Here is a 17,504-nt window from a genome sequence, read left to right as displayed (position 1 = left end):
TAGAAAGCTTCCCAAAGAGCACTATATTCTTAGCAGCAAGAATGCATTGTTTGGCAAGATGTGACTACAGGGAAAGCTGTTTTCATTGTGGTTAAGGAGATTTCAAATGGAAGACGCATATGGAAGATGTGGTGGTGAGAGAGGGAAGAGGACCATAATCCAGAAGTTGATGAAATGTCTCAGCTTATTTCTGAACCCTCAATGGCAGGTTGTCCTGGGTGGTTCTTTGATCCAGGAGCTTTCCCAGCTTTGACTCTGAGCTAGCTTCAGACCTCTAAAGGGGGAGAAAGGCTAGAACGGGAGAAAATGGACATGGGGGATGATGTTACACCATGCTTGCCTTAGTAGATGGGTCAATGTTTTAATTTAATTGATGGCTGCTGTCCCACTAGAGCCCATTGCAGTGTCAGAATGGCATTTGTTGAGCCCGTCAAAGAGACAAACCATGTCTATGTATACTTCTCAGTCTCTGAAGCCAGCACTTTTTTTCCTTAATGGCCCTTTGATGTGTTACAAGATCCTAATTAGAGCAGTTCAGTAAATCAGTCCCTTGGGCATTGACACTTCAACACAGGCCTAATTTGCTAAGCACTGGTGGACATTAACCAGTTGTTGGAAATTTTCTGTGACATTCCTCCTAGTCTCATATAAGGATCCTAGTCCCATCAGTGGCATGATTCCAGATTCTGTCCCTGAGTATATATTCCTAAAGGTTGATTTCAGATAGTCCATGACTAATAATACCTCCCCCAGGCCTTTAGTGGATTAGGCTATTGCTTGCTATTGCTTGCCTACCACTCCAGAACAGACAGAGATATGTAAGTGTTAAGTGGTGGCCTCATGGCTCCAAGTTTCCTGTGGTTACTGCCCAGCCTTCAGGATTAATTTGGGGACTATCTCTGTAGAGAGTCAACTGTCCTGTGCAATCCTCATTCATAACTTCCTGCTACATCTGGCGAGACGCCAGGACACTCATTCTTTGTCTACTAGGCTGAAAGGGGGAAAAAAGAGGGGGTGGAGAATTACGGAGAAGCAAGGGCATTAGGGATGCCTTATCTTCAAAGAGTTCATCCGCTCCTTCTCTGCATAGGATAAGGATGGCAAGTCAGCCCCAAAGGGTCCTGTGTATCCCAGCCCGGGACTGCATAGAAAGGATGTGACACATTTGGGGAAGGGATACTCCCACCTGACAGGGGTTTTGGACATAGCACCTGGGAAAGTAGAATGATAATACCAACAGTTTTTTGAGTCTCTCCTAAATGCCAGGCCCTGTGCTCATGACTGTAAAGGCAATATTTTATTTAAACTTCCCTGCAGCCCTATGGCTTTCTCTGGGGTAGAAACTCTTATTATTTACATCTTAGAGAAGATGAAATTGAGGCCAGAGAGATTAAACTCCCTGGCCATCAGGCAGCTGGCAAAAGGCGGATGTAGTCTGACCCTGAACCATCATGCCATGCAGCATGATGCAGGTTGGAGGAGCAGTTTCCAACCTGTCCCAGGCAGCTGCAAATATGATATTCTCTGTGTTGAATCCACTCTTGTAGTAGACGCTGGGTCATACACAAGCCCCAGTTATGGACCAGTTATGGGACTGGCTCCACAAAGTCCTGTGAAATAAAGTGTGGTGGGGTGGAGTTATTACTACAGGGGCAAAACCTGGAACTGCTCAAATGGATGTTTAAAAGGTAGATGATTTGCACTTCGGAACTCTTAACTCCTACCAGCCAGATGTTCCTATATTCTACCTCACGGCTGATCATGGTGTTTACCTGTGGATGTCTCCATCACTCCCCAGACATGCAGTGCTCAGCTTCCTACTGTGATGTCAGGTGTTGCTTTGGCTTTGGCCTCTGCCGGTCTCTCTTCCATATACAACTCTTAGGTACCTGCCTCTATGCCAGGTCCTGTGCTGGCTGACAAGGATACCGAGAGAAACAGGCAGTGATTTCTGCCATTGATGTGAGCCCAGCCTGGGATGTGGTCAGGAAAGACCGTGCTTAAGAGCAAGGGCCTGGGTCAGATTGTCTAAGTTCAACCCCCAGTTCTGCCATGTATCTTAACCTCAATGAGTCTTGGTTTCCTCATCTGTAAAATGGGGACAATAACAGGACCTATTTCACGTGGAAGAGCAAAGATTAAATAAATGAGATCATTCATGTAAAAACTCGACCTAGTCCCAGGTATGTAGTAAGCTCAAATAGACATCAGCTGTTATTATTTCCTGACTTTTTGGGTTTACCCTCTTTTCACAACAGCCGGGTTTCCCGGTTTAGTGGCTCTGGCTCTTAAATCTGTGTTTGGTTGCCGACTCCTTGACAACATGGTCTCAGTTTTAAATTGGCCCAAGTTACAAGATTGCATGGTGGCCCATGCCCCCAGCGAGTGCACAGCTGGGGCGGCTGGCCTGGGTTGTATACCCTGACCAGCCTTGTCAGGCACCACAGTGTCTTCATGTCAAGTAATACATTTGCAGTTTTTTTCAGAATTGGTGACATATTTTTACGTTGCCTAAAGTATTTTTGCTATTTCTTTGATTTTTCCATTTCAAAACAGAAAGATCACTTTTTTTTAACTTGAATGTTAGAGAACTGGACAAAACGTCTATTTTACATACTAACTCGATCACATCAGGCTTTCACGATATTTGGCTCTGTATGAAGAACACAGTCTGTAGTAAATTGGTCTCCCTTCTGCCATCCTCACACACTTTGCTTCCTCTGGCCTCTGTGCCTCTGTTGGCTGTTTCCCTATCCTGGACTGCCTTCCTATGTCCAGTGTTTTTCATCCTTCAATGCATATCTCAAGATTTTACTCCCACTGTGGAACTGTGGGGCCTGCAGCTCTTGCCTGATTTTTTTCCTCCCTGAAGGAGTGAAGCACTCATTGTCTACCTACAATTTGGCATTTTCCCAGATACTTTCTTATATTCAGATTATTCATTAAATGTTCAGCAAGCCTCCTAATATTTCCAAACTCTGTGCTAAGTACTTTTCACATATATTACCTCTTTTAACCCTTTCAACAATCCTGAAAATAGGTATTGTTAATTTTCCCACAATGTATATGCAAAAATTGAAGTTAGACTCCAGTAGTTTAAATAATTTGCCCATTAAGAAAATGAAAAGACAAGCCCCAGATTGGGAGAAAATATCTGCACATCATATATCTGGTATGGAATTTGTATCCAGAATATATAAACAACTCTTACAACTCAACAATAAGATAAACAACCCAATTAAAAATAGGCCAGATTTGAATAGACATTTTGCCCAAGAAGATAGGTGAATGGCTAATCAGCACATTAAAATATGTTTAACATCATTAACCATTGGGAAAATGAAAATCAAAACCACAATGAGATACCATTCATACCCACTAGGATGGCTATAATTTAAAAGACAGATAATAAGAAGTATTGATGAAGATGTGGAGAAACTAGAACCCTCATGCATTGCTGATGGGAATGTAAAATGGTGCAGCCTCTTTGGAAAAGAGTTTGACAGTTTCTTGAAAAGTTAAACAGATACTTATCAGACAACCCAACAAATGCACATCTATGTATCTACCCAAGAGAAATGAGAACATACATTTATACAAAGATTAACCACTGAATGTTCATAGAAACATTATTCATAATAGGCCAAAACTGAGACAGTCCAAATATCCATCAGCTGGTGAATGGATAAACAAAATGTGGTATATCCATAAAATGGAATACAGTTCAGCAAAAAAAAGGAATGAACATATGCTAATACACACTACAACACGGTTGAAGTTCAGAAACATTATGCTAAGTAAAAGCAGCCATATACAAATGAGTACATATTGTATGATTCCATTTATATGAAACTTCTAGAAAAGACAAATCTATAGAAACAGAAAGCAGGTCAGTGGTTGTTTAAGAGCTGGGATGAGAATAAGGTTTGACTGGTCATAAGGGAACTTTTTGGGATGATGGAAATGTTCTAAAATTGGATTGAAGTGATATTTGCACAGCTCTATAAAATTACTAAAAATAATTTTATTTAAATGTTTACTTACAATGGGTAGGTTTTATGGTATACAAATTATACCCCAGTAATGATGTTAAAAAAATAAATACTTGTCCAAGACCACACAAATAGCAGAATAGGGATCTGGACCCTATTTTCCTTTTGTGCTCTTTTCCTAGCCTTTGTCATTTTTTCTTGTGTATGGCTTGTCTGCCTAGCAGATGGACAACACTTTGAGAACAAGGAGAATGCCTTTACATTTTTGGGACTCCCTCACAGTGTTCTCAACGAATCTGTGCAATTGAGTTGATAGCGCATCATATTCTAACAGGGTTATTCTGTACCAGAAGGAGCAGTGTAGGGCTGTTGTTTCTCCAAATGCTGCCCCGAGCGTTGAGACATAGGGGTAGATAGTCCATCAAAGGCACGCCGCCTGAAGAACAATGTAGTGACAGGGCTGGCTGACAACAAGAGACAAAGAGCTGTGCTGTTGAACACTGCCCAGAGCAACCCATCTCTTCCTGCTCGGCCCAGCAGACTGTTAAAAGGACCACAAAAGGCTGCTGGGGAGATGACAAGAGCTTAAGAATTTGCTGAATGTGCTACCCTTGATAGCAAGAGTAAACCCTAATGACCTTCCCAGGACACACAGTAGAGATTATTAGAATAGAGGCCAGACCTGAATCCAGGCAGGGAGGTAGACATGCAGGGGGCTCACATATATTTGACCCACTCAATAGAGTTAATGACTTTTTTGGAAACCAATATTTTTTTTTTTTCACAACTTAAAAAGGGGTTATCAGGAAAAATTGTCCAAAACTTGAAAATGGGCAAAAGACACCACTGAGTGTCTTCTCAGTGGCTTGCTGGGCATTGCCTAGCATATGCTATAATGTGTGCACTTTTGACTGGCTTCCTATTGATTAGATTATTTTCCAACCATAGAGGTAGCAGTAACTTGTAGAAAACGTGATAATAATGCAAATGATTCTTGTCCACAGCAAAGCAAATGAATCTCATCCAGTGGCTACAGAAAAGATAACCCCAAACATTACATTTTATTGCCCTTTCAGATATTAACCAGTTTTGCATTTACTAGCAGTTCTTTTCAGCATTTCTGATTGCCTATAGGTATCTCTGTTCTTCAAATTCTCCATTGAAAAAGTCTTGACATATTATAGGTTCTCCCATTAATTAATGTCACATAAAATCTTTGACACATTCCTTTTAGATTTGCACAGAAGTCATGTTTTTAACTTTTTGAAGATTATACTTCAGTAGTGTGCAAAAGACAGTTCAGGGCCACCGCCATGATTACCAAACCTGGTAGCCTGGCATTGGGCCAGACGACTGAAGGCGCCCCTTGCCCCTCTCCCTCCCCTTTTGAACCCACCTGTGCCTTCTCCATCAGCCCAGCAGGCACCATCTTCTCCATCAGGAAGCTTGCTAGCATTTAGAATGGGCTAGAGGTCTTTGTCCTGTGCCTTCACAGAACATGCTCTCTGGACTTGCTTTTCTCCTAACACCACAGGCACATCCATCTGAAAATGGTAAAAATCCAAAGACGGGCAACAGTCAGAACAGCCCCATGTCTGGTTTCTGAAGAAGCAGTGGGCAGAGTAGGCTCTGCTACCAGTTTAGACCATGGTTAAGTACCAGGTGTTAGGGAGTTTATCTTACTCAGTTACGAGGTAAGCTCAAGGAACAGGTGGGCAAGCATGGGTTGGGTACCAGCTTGGAGCCAACCTACACATTTTCTAAATTTTATGGGCAGCCTATTTCCTCCTGCAGTCAAACTGCTCAAAGTTCAGTTGCCCAAAGCTGGTCCAAGGAGCACAGAAACCAGTGATGGTAACTTTTACATGAAGACTAACAATACTGTATTGTACGCTTCAAAAATGTGTTAGGAGTGTAAATCTCATGTTAAGTGTTCTTACCATAAAACAAAACAAAACAAAAGGGCACTAAGAAACTTTTGGAGGTGATGGATAAGTTTATTGCTTTGATTGTGGTGATGGTTTCACAGCTCTATGCCTATGTTCAAACTCATCAAATTGTATACATTAAATATGTGCAGTTTTAAAATCATTTATATATTGATAAAGTTATAAAATTTTTAATATGAAAAATTTTTTTAAAGATTAATATTGTTAATGTGGTCAAATAGCCAAGGATCTTGGGCAAACAGAGAGAACTTGTGAAACCAATTCAAAACTGTTGCAAGTATTCAAATAAACATTATGCTTATTCTTATATAGCAACTAGCTCTGTGGCCCTTATTTCCCTTCTTTTTCGCTATCTACACCAAGTCTCAGGGAGAGAATGTCTTGCATGCATTTTTAAAAAGTGAGTTTGCACTCTTGAGAAGTATTGACACTTCAGCTGGATTTACTTGGCATAACTGTTTTTCCAAAGTCAAGCAAAGATGGATCTGTACATTTCTAGAGAGCCTTGCCTATCTGCAAATGGGAAAATTTCAGTATTTATAATATGCTATTATTATTTAAAAGAACTGGAAAAGCAGTTGCACACATATTTATATGTAAGAGAAAAATGAACACAGTAAGTACAAGATTATTAAATTCACAATAACTACTGATTTCTAAACTCACATCACAAAATACAAAGATATTTAGATTTAGTTAAAAATAATTTATATTCTGTTTATAAGAGACACACAAAGTGACACTGAAAATTTGAAAATAAAATGTTAAAGGGAATAGGCAAAAATATGTGCTAAGACAAGGAGAACAATGTTGGCAAAAAGAACAATGTTGGCAATATTAATACCAGACAAAGAAAAATTTAAGAGAAAAAACTAAGTGAAGCAAATACCTGTTTTATACGACATTAAAAAATGATCTGCAACAAAACACTGCCTTTCAGACACAACTGGTGGGCAGATGCTCTCATCACTGTGTAACTATTCCAATGACACTGAATGAAAGTCAATCATTTATGAGGACATTAAAGAGAATTCAAGACATTGCAAAGAGTGGAAGTTGTACAGGCTATGTTCTCTGCCTAGGATGCAATAAAACTAGAAATAAAAGCAAATATTAAAAAATTTAGGGCTTCCCTGGTGGCGCAGTGGTTGAGAGTCCGCCTGTTGATGCAGGGGATGCGGGTTCGTGCCCCGGTCTGGGAGGATCCCACATGCCGCAGAGCGCCTGGGCCCGTGAGCTGTGGCCGCTGAGCCTGCGCGTCCGGAGCCTGTTGCTCCACGGAGGGAGAGGCCACAGCAGTGAGAGGCTCGCGTACCGCAAAAAAAAAAAATTTTAAAGCAGAATGTTTTAAAACTTGAAACTTTAAAAAATACACTTACAGGGCTTCCCTGGTGGCACAGTGGTTGAGAATCTGCCTGCTAATGCAGGGGACACGGGTTCGAGCCCTGGTCTGAGAGGATCCCACATGCCACGGAGCAACTAGGCCCGTGAGCCACAGCTACTGAGCCTGCGCGTCTGGAGCCTGTGCTCCGCAACAAGAGAGGCTGCGATAGTGAGAGGCCTGCGCACCGCGATGAAGAGTGGTCCCCGCTTGCCACAACTAGAGAAAGCCCTCGCACAGAAACGAAGACCCAACACAGCAAAAATAAATAAATAAATAAAGTCCTACCCCCAACATCTTTAAAAAATAAAATAAAAAATAAAAAATACACTTACAAACATAAGAGAATGAAAAGAATAAAAACTGTAGCTGGAGACTACTTAAAAAATTCACTGTAAGACTATTAACTCTCCAACTCTAGGACATTGCCAAAGTTTTGAGGTAGACTGTATTACTCTTCCCAATTATTACTACCTTCTCTGTGATGTACTGTCCCACCCCCACCCCCACTTGATATTGATTTGGCCATTAGAATGTGAATGGGAGTCATGTGTGCTCTATCCAAGCAGAGGTCTCAGCTACTGTTCTTTTCCTTTTGCCATGAGAACAGCATGTCCCAGATATGAAGTTGTTTCTTCAGCTTACATCTCAGAGTGAAGAAGACATTGATCAGAGCTGCAGTGTCTTGAAATAATGTGTTGTTAATGTGAAAGAGAAATAAACCTTGGATGTTGGAAACTGATGAGATTTCAGGGAATATTTGTTCCTGAAGCATAACTTAGCAAAAATTGACTAACACAGCTGTGTGCAATAAACAAAATCAGAGTCTCAAGTATGTTTATTAATAAAACAACAAAATCAGAAATAATTCATTGGTTCAAGATGGTGGAGTAGAAGGACATGCTGTCACTCTCTCACGAGAGAGCACCGGAATCACAACTAACTGCTGAACAATCATCGACAGGAAGACACTGGAACTCATCAAAAAAGATACCCCACATCCAAAGACAAAGAAGAAGCCTCAATGGGATGGTAGGAGGGGCGCAATGACAATAAAATCAAACCCCATAACTGCTGGGTGGGTGACTCACAAACTGGAGAACACTTATATCACAAAAGTCCACCCACTGGAGTGAAGGTTCTGAGCCACACGTCAGGCTTCCCAACCTGGGGGTCCAGCAACGAGAGGAGGAATTCATAGAGAATCAGACTTGGAAGGCTGGCGGGATTTGATTGCAGGACTTCGACAGGACTGGGGGAAACAGAGACTCCACTCTTAGAGGGCACACACAAAGTAGTGTGCGCATCGGGACCCAGGGGAAGGAGCAGTGACCCCATAAGAGACTGAACCAGACCTACCTGCTAGTGTTGGAGGGTCTTCTGCAGAGGCAGGGGGTGGCTGTGGCTCACCGCAGGGACAAGGACACTGGCAGCAGAAGTTCTGGGAAGTACTCCTTGGAGTGAGTCCTCCCAGAGTCTGCCATTAGCCCCACCAAAGAGCCCAGGTAGGCTTCAGTGTTGGATCGCCTCAGGCCAAACAACCAACAGGGAGGGAACCCAGCCTCACCCATCAGCAGACAAGAAGATTAAAGTTTTACTGAGCTCCGCCCACCAAAGCAACACCCAACTCTACCCACCACCAGTCCCCTCCATCAGGAAACTTGCACAAGCCTCTTAGATAGCCTTATCCACCAGAGGGCAGACAGCAGAAGCAAAAAAGAATACAATCCTACAGCCCGTGGATCAAAACCCACATTCACAGAAAGATAGACAAGATGAAAATGCAGAGGGCTACGTACCAGATGAAGGAACAAGATAAAACCCCAGAAAAACAACTAAATGAAGTGGAGATAGGCAACCTTTCAGAAAAAGAATTCAGAATAATGATAGTGAAGATGATCCAGGACTTCAGAAAAAGAATGGAGGCAAAGATCGAGAGATGCAAGAAATGTGTAACAAAGATCTAGAAGAATTAAAGAACAAACAACCAGAGATGAACAATACAATAACTGAAATGGAAATTACACTAGAAGGAATCAATAGCAGAATAACTGAGGCAGAAGAATGGATAAGTGACCTGGAAGACAGAATGGTGGAATTCACTGCTGCGGAACAGAAGAAAGAATAAAGAATGAAAAGAAATGAAGACAGCCTAAGAGACCTCTGGGACAACATTAAACACAACAACATTCACATTACAGGGGTCCCAGAAGGAGAAGAGAGAGTGAAAGGACCAGAGAAAATATTTGAAGAGATTATAGTCGAAAACTTCCCTAACATGGGAAAGGAAATAGACACCAAGTCCAGGAAGCGCAGAGTCCCATACAGGATAAACCCAAGGAGAAACATGCTGAGACACATAGTAATCAAATTGGCAAAAATTAAAGACAAAGAAAAATTACTGAAAGCAGAAAGGGAAACACGACGAATAACATACAAGGGAACTCCCATAAGGTTAACAGCTGATTTCTCAGCAGAAACTCTAAAAGCCGGAAGGGAGTGGCATGATACACTTTAAGTGATGAAAGGGAAGAACCTACAACCAAGATTACTCTACCCAGCAAGGATCTCATTCAGATTCAATGGAGAAATCAAAAGCTTTACAGACAAGCAAAAGCTACGAGAATTCAGCACACCAAACCAGCTCTACAACAAATGCTAAAGGAACTTCTCTAAGTGGGAAACACAAGAGAAGAAAAGGACCTACAAAAATACACCCAAAACAATTAAGAAAATGGTCATAGGAACATACATATTGAAAATTACCTTAAACGCGAATGGATTAAATGCTCCAACCAAAAGACAAAGCCTTGCTAAATGGATACAAAAACAAGACCCATATATATGCTGTCTACAAGAGACCCACTTCAGACCTAGGGACACATTCAGACTGAAAGTGGGGGGGATGGAAAAAGATATTCCTTGCAAATGGAAATCAAAAGAAAGCTGGAGTAGCAATACTCATATAAGATAAAATAGACTTTAAAATAAAGAATGTTACAAGAGACAAAGAAGGACACTACATAATGAAAAGGGATCAATCCAAGAAGATATAACAATTATAAATATATATGCACCTAACACAGGAGCACCTCAATACATAAGGTAACTGCTAACAGGTATAAAAGAGGAAATTGACAGTAACACAATAATAGTGGGGGACGTTAACACCTCACTTACACCAATGGACAGATCATCCAAAATGTAAATAAATAAGGAAACAGAAGCTTTAAATGACACAACAGACCAGATAGATTTAGTTGATATTTATAGGACATTTCATCCAAAAACAGCAGATTACTCTTTCTTCACAAGTGCGCATGGAACATTCTCCAGGATAGATCACACCTTTGGTCACAAATCAAGCCTCAGTAAATTTAAGAAAATTTAAATCATATCAAACATATTTTCTGACCACAACGCTATGAGATTAGAAATGAATTACAGGGAAAACAACATAAAAAACACAAACACATGGAGGCTAAAGAATATGTTACTAAATAACCAAGAGATCACTGAAGAAATCAAAGAGGAAATCAAAACATACTTAGAGACAAATGACAATGAAAACACGATGATCCAAAACCTATGGGATGCAGCAAAAGCAGTTCTAAGAGGGAAGTTGATAGCTATACAAGCCTACCTCAAGAAACAAGAAAAATCTCAAATAAACAATCTAACCTTACACCTAAAGGAACTAGAGAAAGAAGAACAAACAAAACCCAAAGTTAGCAGAAGGAAAGAAATCATAAAGATCAGAGCAGAAATAAATGAAATACAAACAAAAAAAACAATAGCAAAGATCAATAAAACTAAAAGCTGGTTCTTTCAGAAGATAAATTTGATACACCATTAGCCAGACTCACCAAGAGGGAGAGGACTCAAATCAATAAAATTAGAAATGAAAAAGGAGAAGTTATAATGGACACCACAGAAATACAAAGCATCCTAGAGACTACTACAGGCAACTGTATGCCAATAAAATGGACAACCTGGACGAAATGGACAAATTCTTAGAAAGGTATAACCTTCCAAGACTGAACCAGGAAGAAACAGAAAATATGAACAGACCAATCACAAGTAATGAAATTGAAACTGTGATTAAAAATCTTCCAACAAACAAAAGTCCAGGACCAGATGGCTTCACAGGTGAATTCTATCAGACATTTAGAGAAGAGCTAACACCCATCCTTCTCAAACTCTTCCAAAAAATTGCAGAGGAAGGAACACTCCCAAACACATTCTACGAGGCCACTGTCACCCTGATACTAAAACCAGACAAAGATACTACAAAAAAGGAAAACTACAGAACAATATCACTGATGAATATAGATGCAAAAATACTCAACAAAATACTAGCAAACAGAATCCAACAGCACATTAAAAAGATCATACACCATGATCAAGTGGGATTTATCCCAGGATGCAAGGATTTTTCAATATACGCAAATCAATGTGATACACCATATTAACAAACTGAAGAATAAAAACCATATGATCATCTCAATAGATGCAGAAAAAGCTTTTGACAAAATTCAACACCCGTTTATGATAAAAACTCTCCAGAAAGTGGGCATAGAGGGAACCTATATCAACATAATAAAGGCCATATACGACAAACCCACAGCAAACATCATTCTCAATGGTGAAAAACTGAAAGCATTTCCTCTAAGATCAGGAACAAGACAAGGATGTCCACTCTCACTACTTTTATTCAATATAGTTTTGGGAGTCATAGCCACAGCAATCAGAGAAGAAAAAGAAATAAAAGGAATCCAAATTGGAAAAGAAGAAGTAAAACTGTCACTGTTTGCAGATGACATGATACTATACATAGAGAATCGATGCCACCAGAAAACTACTAGAGCTAATCAATGAATGTGGTAAAATTGCAGGATACAAAATTAATGCACAGAAATCTCTTGCATTCCTATACACTAACAACGAAAGATCAGAAAGAGAAATTAAGGAAACACTCCCATTCACCACTGTAACAAAAAGAATAAAATACCTAGGAATAAACCTACTTAAGGAGGTAAAAGACCTGTCCTCAGAAAACTATAAGACACTGATGAAAGAATTCAAAGGTGACACAAACAGATGGAGAGATATACCGTGTTCTTGGGTTGGAAGAATCAATATTGTGAAAATGTCTATACTACTCAAAACAATCTACAGATTCAATGCAATCCCTATCAAATTACCAATGGCATTTTTTACAGAACTAGTACAAAAAATCTTAAAATTTGTATGGAGACACAAAAGACCCCGAATAGCCAAAGCAGTCTTGAGGGAAAAAAACGGAGCTGGAGGAATCAGACTCTCTGACTTCAGACTACAGTACAAAGCTACAGTAATCAAGACAAAATGGTACTGGCAGAACAACAGAAATATAGATCAATGGAACAGGATAGAAAGCCCAGAGATAAACCGCACAGCACCTATGGTCAACTAATCTACGACAAAGGAGGCAAGGATATACAATGGAGGAAAGACAGTGTCTTCAATAAGTGGTGCTGGGAAAACTGGACAGCTACATGTAAAAGAATGAAATTAGAATACTCCCTAACACCACACAGAAAAATAAACTCAAAATTGATTAAAGGCCTAAATGTAAGACCGGACACTATAAAACTCTTACAGGAAAACATAGAAAGAACACTCTTTGACATAAATCACAGCAAGATCTTTTTTGACCCACCTCCTAGAGTAATGGAAATAAAAACAAAAATAAACAAATGGGACCTTATGCAACTTAAAAGCTTTTGCAAAGCCAAGGAAACTACAAACAAGATGAAAAGACAACCCTCAGAATGGGAGAAAATATTTGCAAATGGATTAACTGACAAAAGATTAATCTCCAAAATATATAAACAGCTCATGCAGCTCAATATTAAAAAAACAAACAACCCAATCCAAAAATGGGCAGAACACCTAAATACACATTTCTCCAAAGAAGACATACAGATGGCCAAGAAGCATATGAACAGCTGCTCAACATCACTAATTATTACAGAAATGCAAATCACAACTACAATGAGGTATCACCTCACACCAGTTAGAATGGGCATCCTCAGAAAATCTATAAACAACAAATGCTAAAGAGGGTGTGGAGAACAGGGAAGCCTCTTGCACTGTTGGCGGGAATATAAATTGATACAGCCACTATGGAGAATAGTATGGAGGTTCCTTAAAAAACTAAAACTAGAATTACCATATGACCCAGCAATCCCACTACCCAGAGAAAACCATAATTCAAAAAGACACATGCACCTCAATGTTCATTGCAGCACTATTTACAAAAACCAGGTTATGGAAGCAACCTAAATGCCCATTGACAGACGAATGGATAAAGATGTGGTACATAATACAATGGAATATTACTCAGCCATAAAAGGAATGAAATTAGGTCATTTGTAGAGGCGTGGATGGATCCAGAGACTGTCATACAGAGTGAAGTAAGTCAGAAGGATAAAAACAAATATCGTATATTAACATATATATGTGGAACCTAGAAAAATGGTACAGATGAACTGGTTTGCAGGGCAGAAACAGAGACACAGATGTAGAGGACAAATGTAAGGACACCAACGGGGGAAAGCGGTGGGGGGTGATAGTGGTGGTGTGATGAATTGGGCGACTGGGATTGACATGTATACACTGATGTGTATAAAACGGATGACTAATTATACATGCTGTAAAAAAATGTAAATAAAATAAAATTCAAAAAACAAAAACCACCCCACAAAAATAATTAAGCATTTAACTCGATCCAGAAAGAGAAATATAAGAGAAGCAGGAGGAAGGATACATAAAGTTTAAAGCAAATTTAATTCATTAAAAAAGTGGAGAAATGATGGTAAGTCCAAAATCCATTCTTTCAACAGGGCTAATTACATTGGCAAGCTCCCCTCAAGCATAATCAAAGCCAGAAAGGAGAGAAAGAGAACTAACCCCCAAAATAAAAAATCCAATATAAAATATCAATAATGAGAAGTGGATTTAAGCAAAAATACAAAAGAAATTGTGAAAACTTTTAAGAAAATATAATTTACATCTGTATGTTGATAAATGTAAAAATCATGATTAAATGAAAATTTTAAAATGAAAACACAAATGGCCAAGTTTGTGTAAAAGAAGTTGACAGTCTACACAGAACAAAAAGCATGGAAAGGGTAAAAGACCTACTGTTAAAGTACTGGATCCAGAGAAATTTATTAGCAAGTCTTTTCATATGTGTTCATCTTTAAGGAACACATAATTTCTATGCTATGAAACTTATTAAAAGGGAGGAAAATAAAAGCTTTACAGTTTATTTTACAAAACTAGTATAGGGCTTCGCTGGTGGCGCAGTGGTTGAGAGTCTGCCTACCGATGCAGGGGACACGGGTTCGTGCCCGGGTCTGGGAAGATCCCACATGCCACGGAGCAACTGGGCCCGTGAGCCATGGTCACTTAGCCTGCGCATCTGGAGCCTGTGCTCCTCAATGGGAGAGGCCACAACAGTGAGAGGCCTGCATACTGAAAAAAAACACCTCAAAAAACAAAAAAAACTAGTATAATCTTGGTACCAAAACTTGACATATTAGAGCCTTAAAGAGGGACAACTATAGACTAAATGTATAACTATGAATATAATATGTATGAAATATTAGCAAATCAAAACTAGAGTTATAAAATATACTATGTACAAGTGAGTTTATTCTAGAAGTATAAGAATGATATAATTTCAGGAAATTTATTAATATAATTAACCATATTACTAGAACAAGGAAAATATTAAGGTCAAAATATCAAAAATACTGCTGTCGATACATTTGGTAAAATCCAAAATCTATTCCAGATTTTTTAAAAACCCTCTTAAGTAGAAAAAACTTAAGAATCCTGAAATTAATATCTTGAAATAAATATCTCCCAAATAAGAAGTATTTCTCTTCAAGTCAAAAAACAAGACAAAGATACCACTGTAACCACTATTATTAGGATTTTTTTTGGAATTTAAAGAATAGTAATAAGAAAAATGAAATGAGACGTATAAATATTGAAAAAGAGAAAAAGAATTTTTTTGCAGAAGACATTTGCCTATCTGAAAAAAGCTAAGAAAATCAAATACACTATAGAGTAAAATAAGGTACACATGATTCAAAATGTAAAAAATAGTTGGAAAAAAATGTGTACACACACACACACACACACACACACACACACACACACAGTCCTGATATATGTAATATCCTGACACAAAGAGGGAAAACTGATTTTTAAAAACTTGTACGTAGCAGAGAATACAATAAATAAAGCTGACAGGCACATGATAAACTGAGAAAAATATCTGAAACCCATCCTAAATATTAATTCCTTTGATAGCTAAAGAACTCTTAGAAATTGTTGGATACTTTCATTCATTCAACAAATATTTATTGAGTGCTTATTCTTTGACAGACACTGTTGTAGGTGCTTGGGACATAAATGAACAAAAACTCATAAGTCTCTGCCATCAAAGATCTTACCTCTTCATGCAATTTATTTAAAAAAATGCAAATACTAATAAAAAAATGAACAAAACCTTTACCTCCATTAGCATTTAAAGAAATGTGAATACAAAACTTTTATCTTTATTTTTCACTATTTAAGTCAGTAGAGATTTAAAAAATTATTACACTCAATGTTGTCAAGGGTATGGGAAACACATACTCTCACACACTTCTGGAAGGAGAATAAATTGGTAGAAACGTTCTGGAAGGCTATTTGGCAATCTTAAGAAGGTTGACTAGCAATTCCTCTTTTAGGAATTTAGACCAAGTAAATAAACAGATAATTGCAAAAACAATTTAACCACAAGGATATTTATTGTAGAGCTATTTGTAAGAGCAAAAAAGTTGGAAACAATCTAAATTTGGCATATACACAGAACATAAGAAATTATATTGTGCTCATTTCGGCAGCACATATACTAAAATATTGGAATGATACAGAGAAGATTAGCATGGCCCCTTGCACAAGACAAGGATGACATGCAAATTTGTGAAGCGTTCCATATTTTTCAAAAAATGGGCAGAAGACCTAAATAGATATTTCTCCAAAGAAGACATACAGATGGCCAATAGGCACATGAAAAGATGCTCATCGTTGCTAATTATTAGGGAAATGCAAATCAAAACTACAATGAGGTATCAATTCACACTGGTCAGAATGGCCATCATTAAAACATTTACAAATAAAAAATGCCGGAGGGGGTGTAGAGAAAAGGGAACCCTCTTGCACTGTTGGTGGGAATGTAAATTGGTACAGCCACTATGGAAAACAGTATGATTTCCTCAAAAAACTAAAGATTGAGTAGCCATATGATTCAGCAATCCCTCTCCTGGGCACATATCCAGACAAAACTCTAATTCAAAAAGACACATTTGGGCTTCCCTGGTGGCACAGTGGCTTAGAGTCCGCCTGCTGATGCAGCGGACACAGGTTTGTGCCCCGGTCCAGGAAGATCCCACATGCCGCAGAGCGGCTGGGCCGTGAGCCATGGCTGCTGAGCCTGTGCGTCTGGAGCTTGTGCTCCGCAACGGGAGAGGCCACAACAGTGAGAGGCCCGCATACCACAAAAAAAAAAAAGACACATGCACCCTATGTTCATAGCAGCACTATTTACAACAACCAAGACATGGAAACAACCTAAATGTCCATCAACAGATGAATGGATAAAGAAGACGTGGTATATAAATACAATGGAGTATTATGCAGCCATATAAAAGGATGAAATAATGCCATTTGCAGCAACATGGATGGACCTAGAGATTATCATACTAAGAGAAGTAAATCAGAAAGACAAATACCATATGACATCACTTGTATGTGGAATCTAAAACATAACACAAATGAAACATATCTATGAAACAGAAACAGACTCACAGATACAGATAACGGACTTCTGGTTGCCAAGGCAGGGTGGGGATGGGGAAGGGAAGGATTGGGAGTTTGGGATTAGCAGATACAAACTCATGTATAGAATGGATAAACCACAAGGTTCTACTGTATAGCACAGGGAACTATATTCAGTACCCTGTGATAAACCATAATGGAAAAGAATATGGAAAAGAATATATATATGTATTACTGAATCACTTTGCTGTACAGCAGAAATTAACACAACATTGTAAATCAACCGTATTTCAATAAAATAAA

The 17,504-nt window shown here is 38.9% G+C and overlaps 1 pseudogene; it reads left to right on the top strand.

Annotated features, from left to right (window-relative positions):
* Nucleotides 1–16,251: 16,251 nt before the first annotated feature.
* On the top strand, nt 16,252–16,366 carry LOC137229620 (U6 spliceosomal RNA; annotated as a pseudogene).
* The last annotated feature ends 1,138 nt before the right edge of the window (nt 16,367–17,504 follow it).

This window comes from Pseudorca crassidens, chromosome 8, assembly GCF_039906515.1.
Source record: "Pseudorca crassidens isolate mPseCra1 chromosome 8, mPseCra1.hap1, whole genome shotgun sequence".
In the NCBI taxonomy this organism is placed as follows: domain Eukaryota; kingdom Metazoa; phylum Chordata; class Mammalia; order Artiodactyla; family Delphinidae; genus Pseudorca; species Pseudorca crassidens.
The sequence above is the reverse complement of the archived record's forward strand: the minus strand, read 5'-3'. Positions and strand labels throughout refer to the sequence as shown.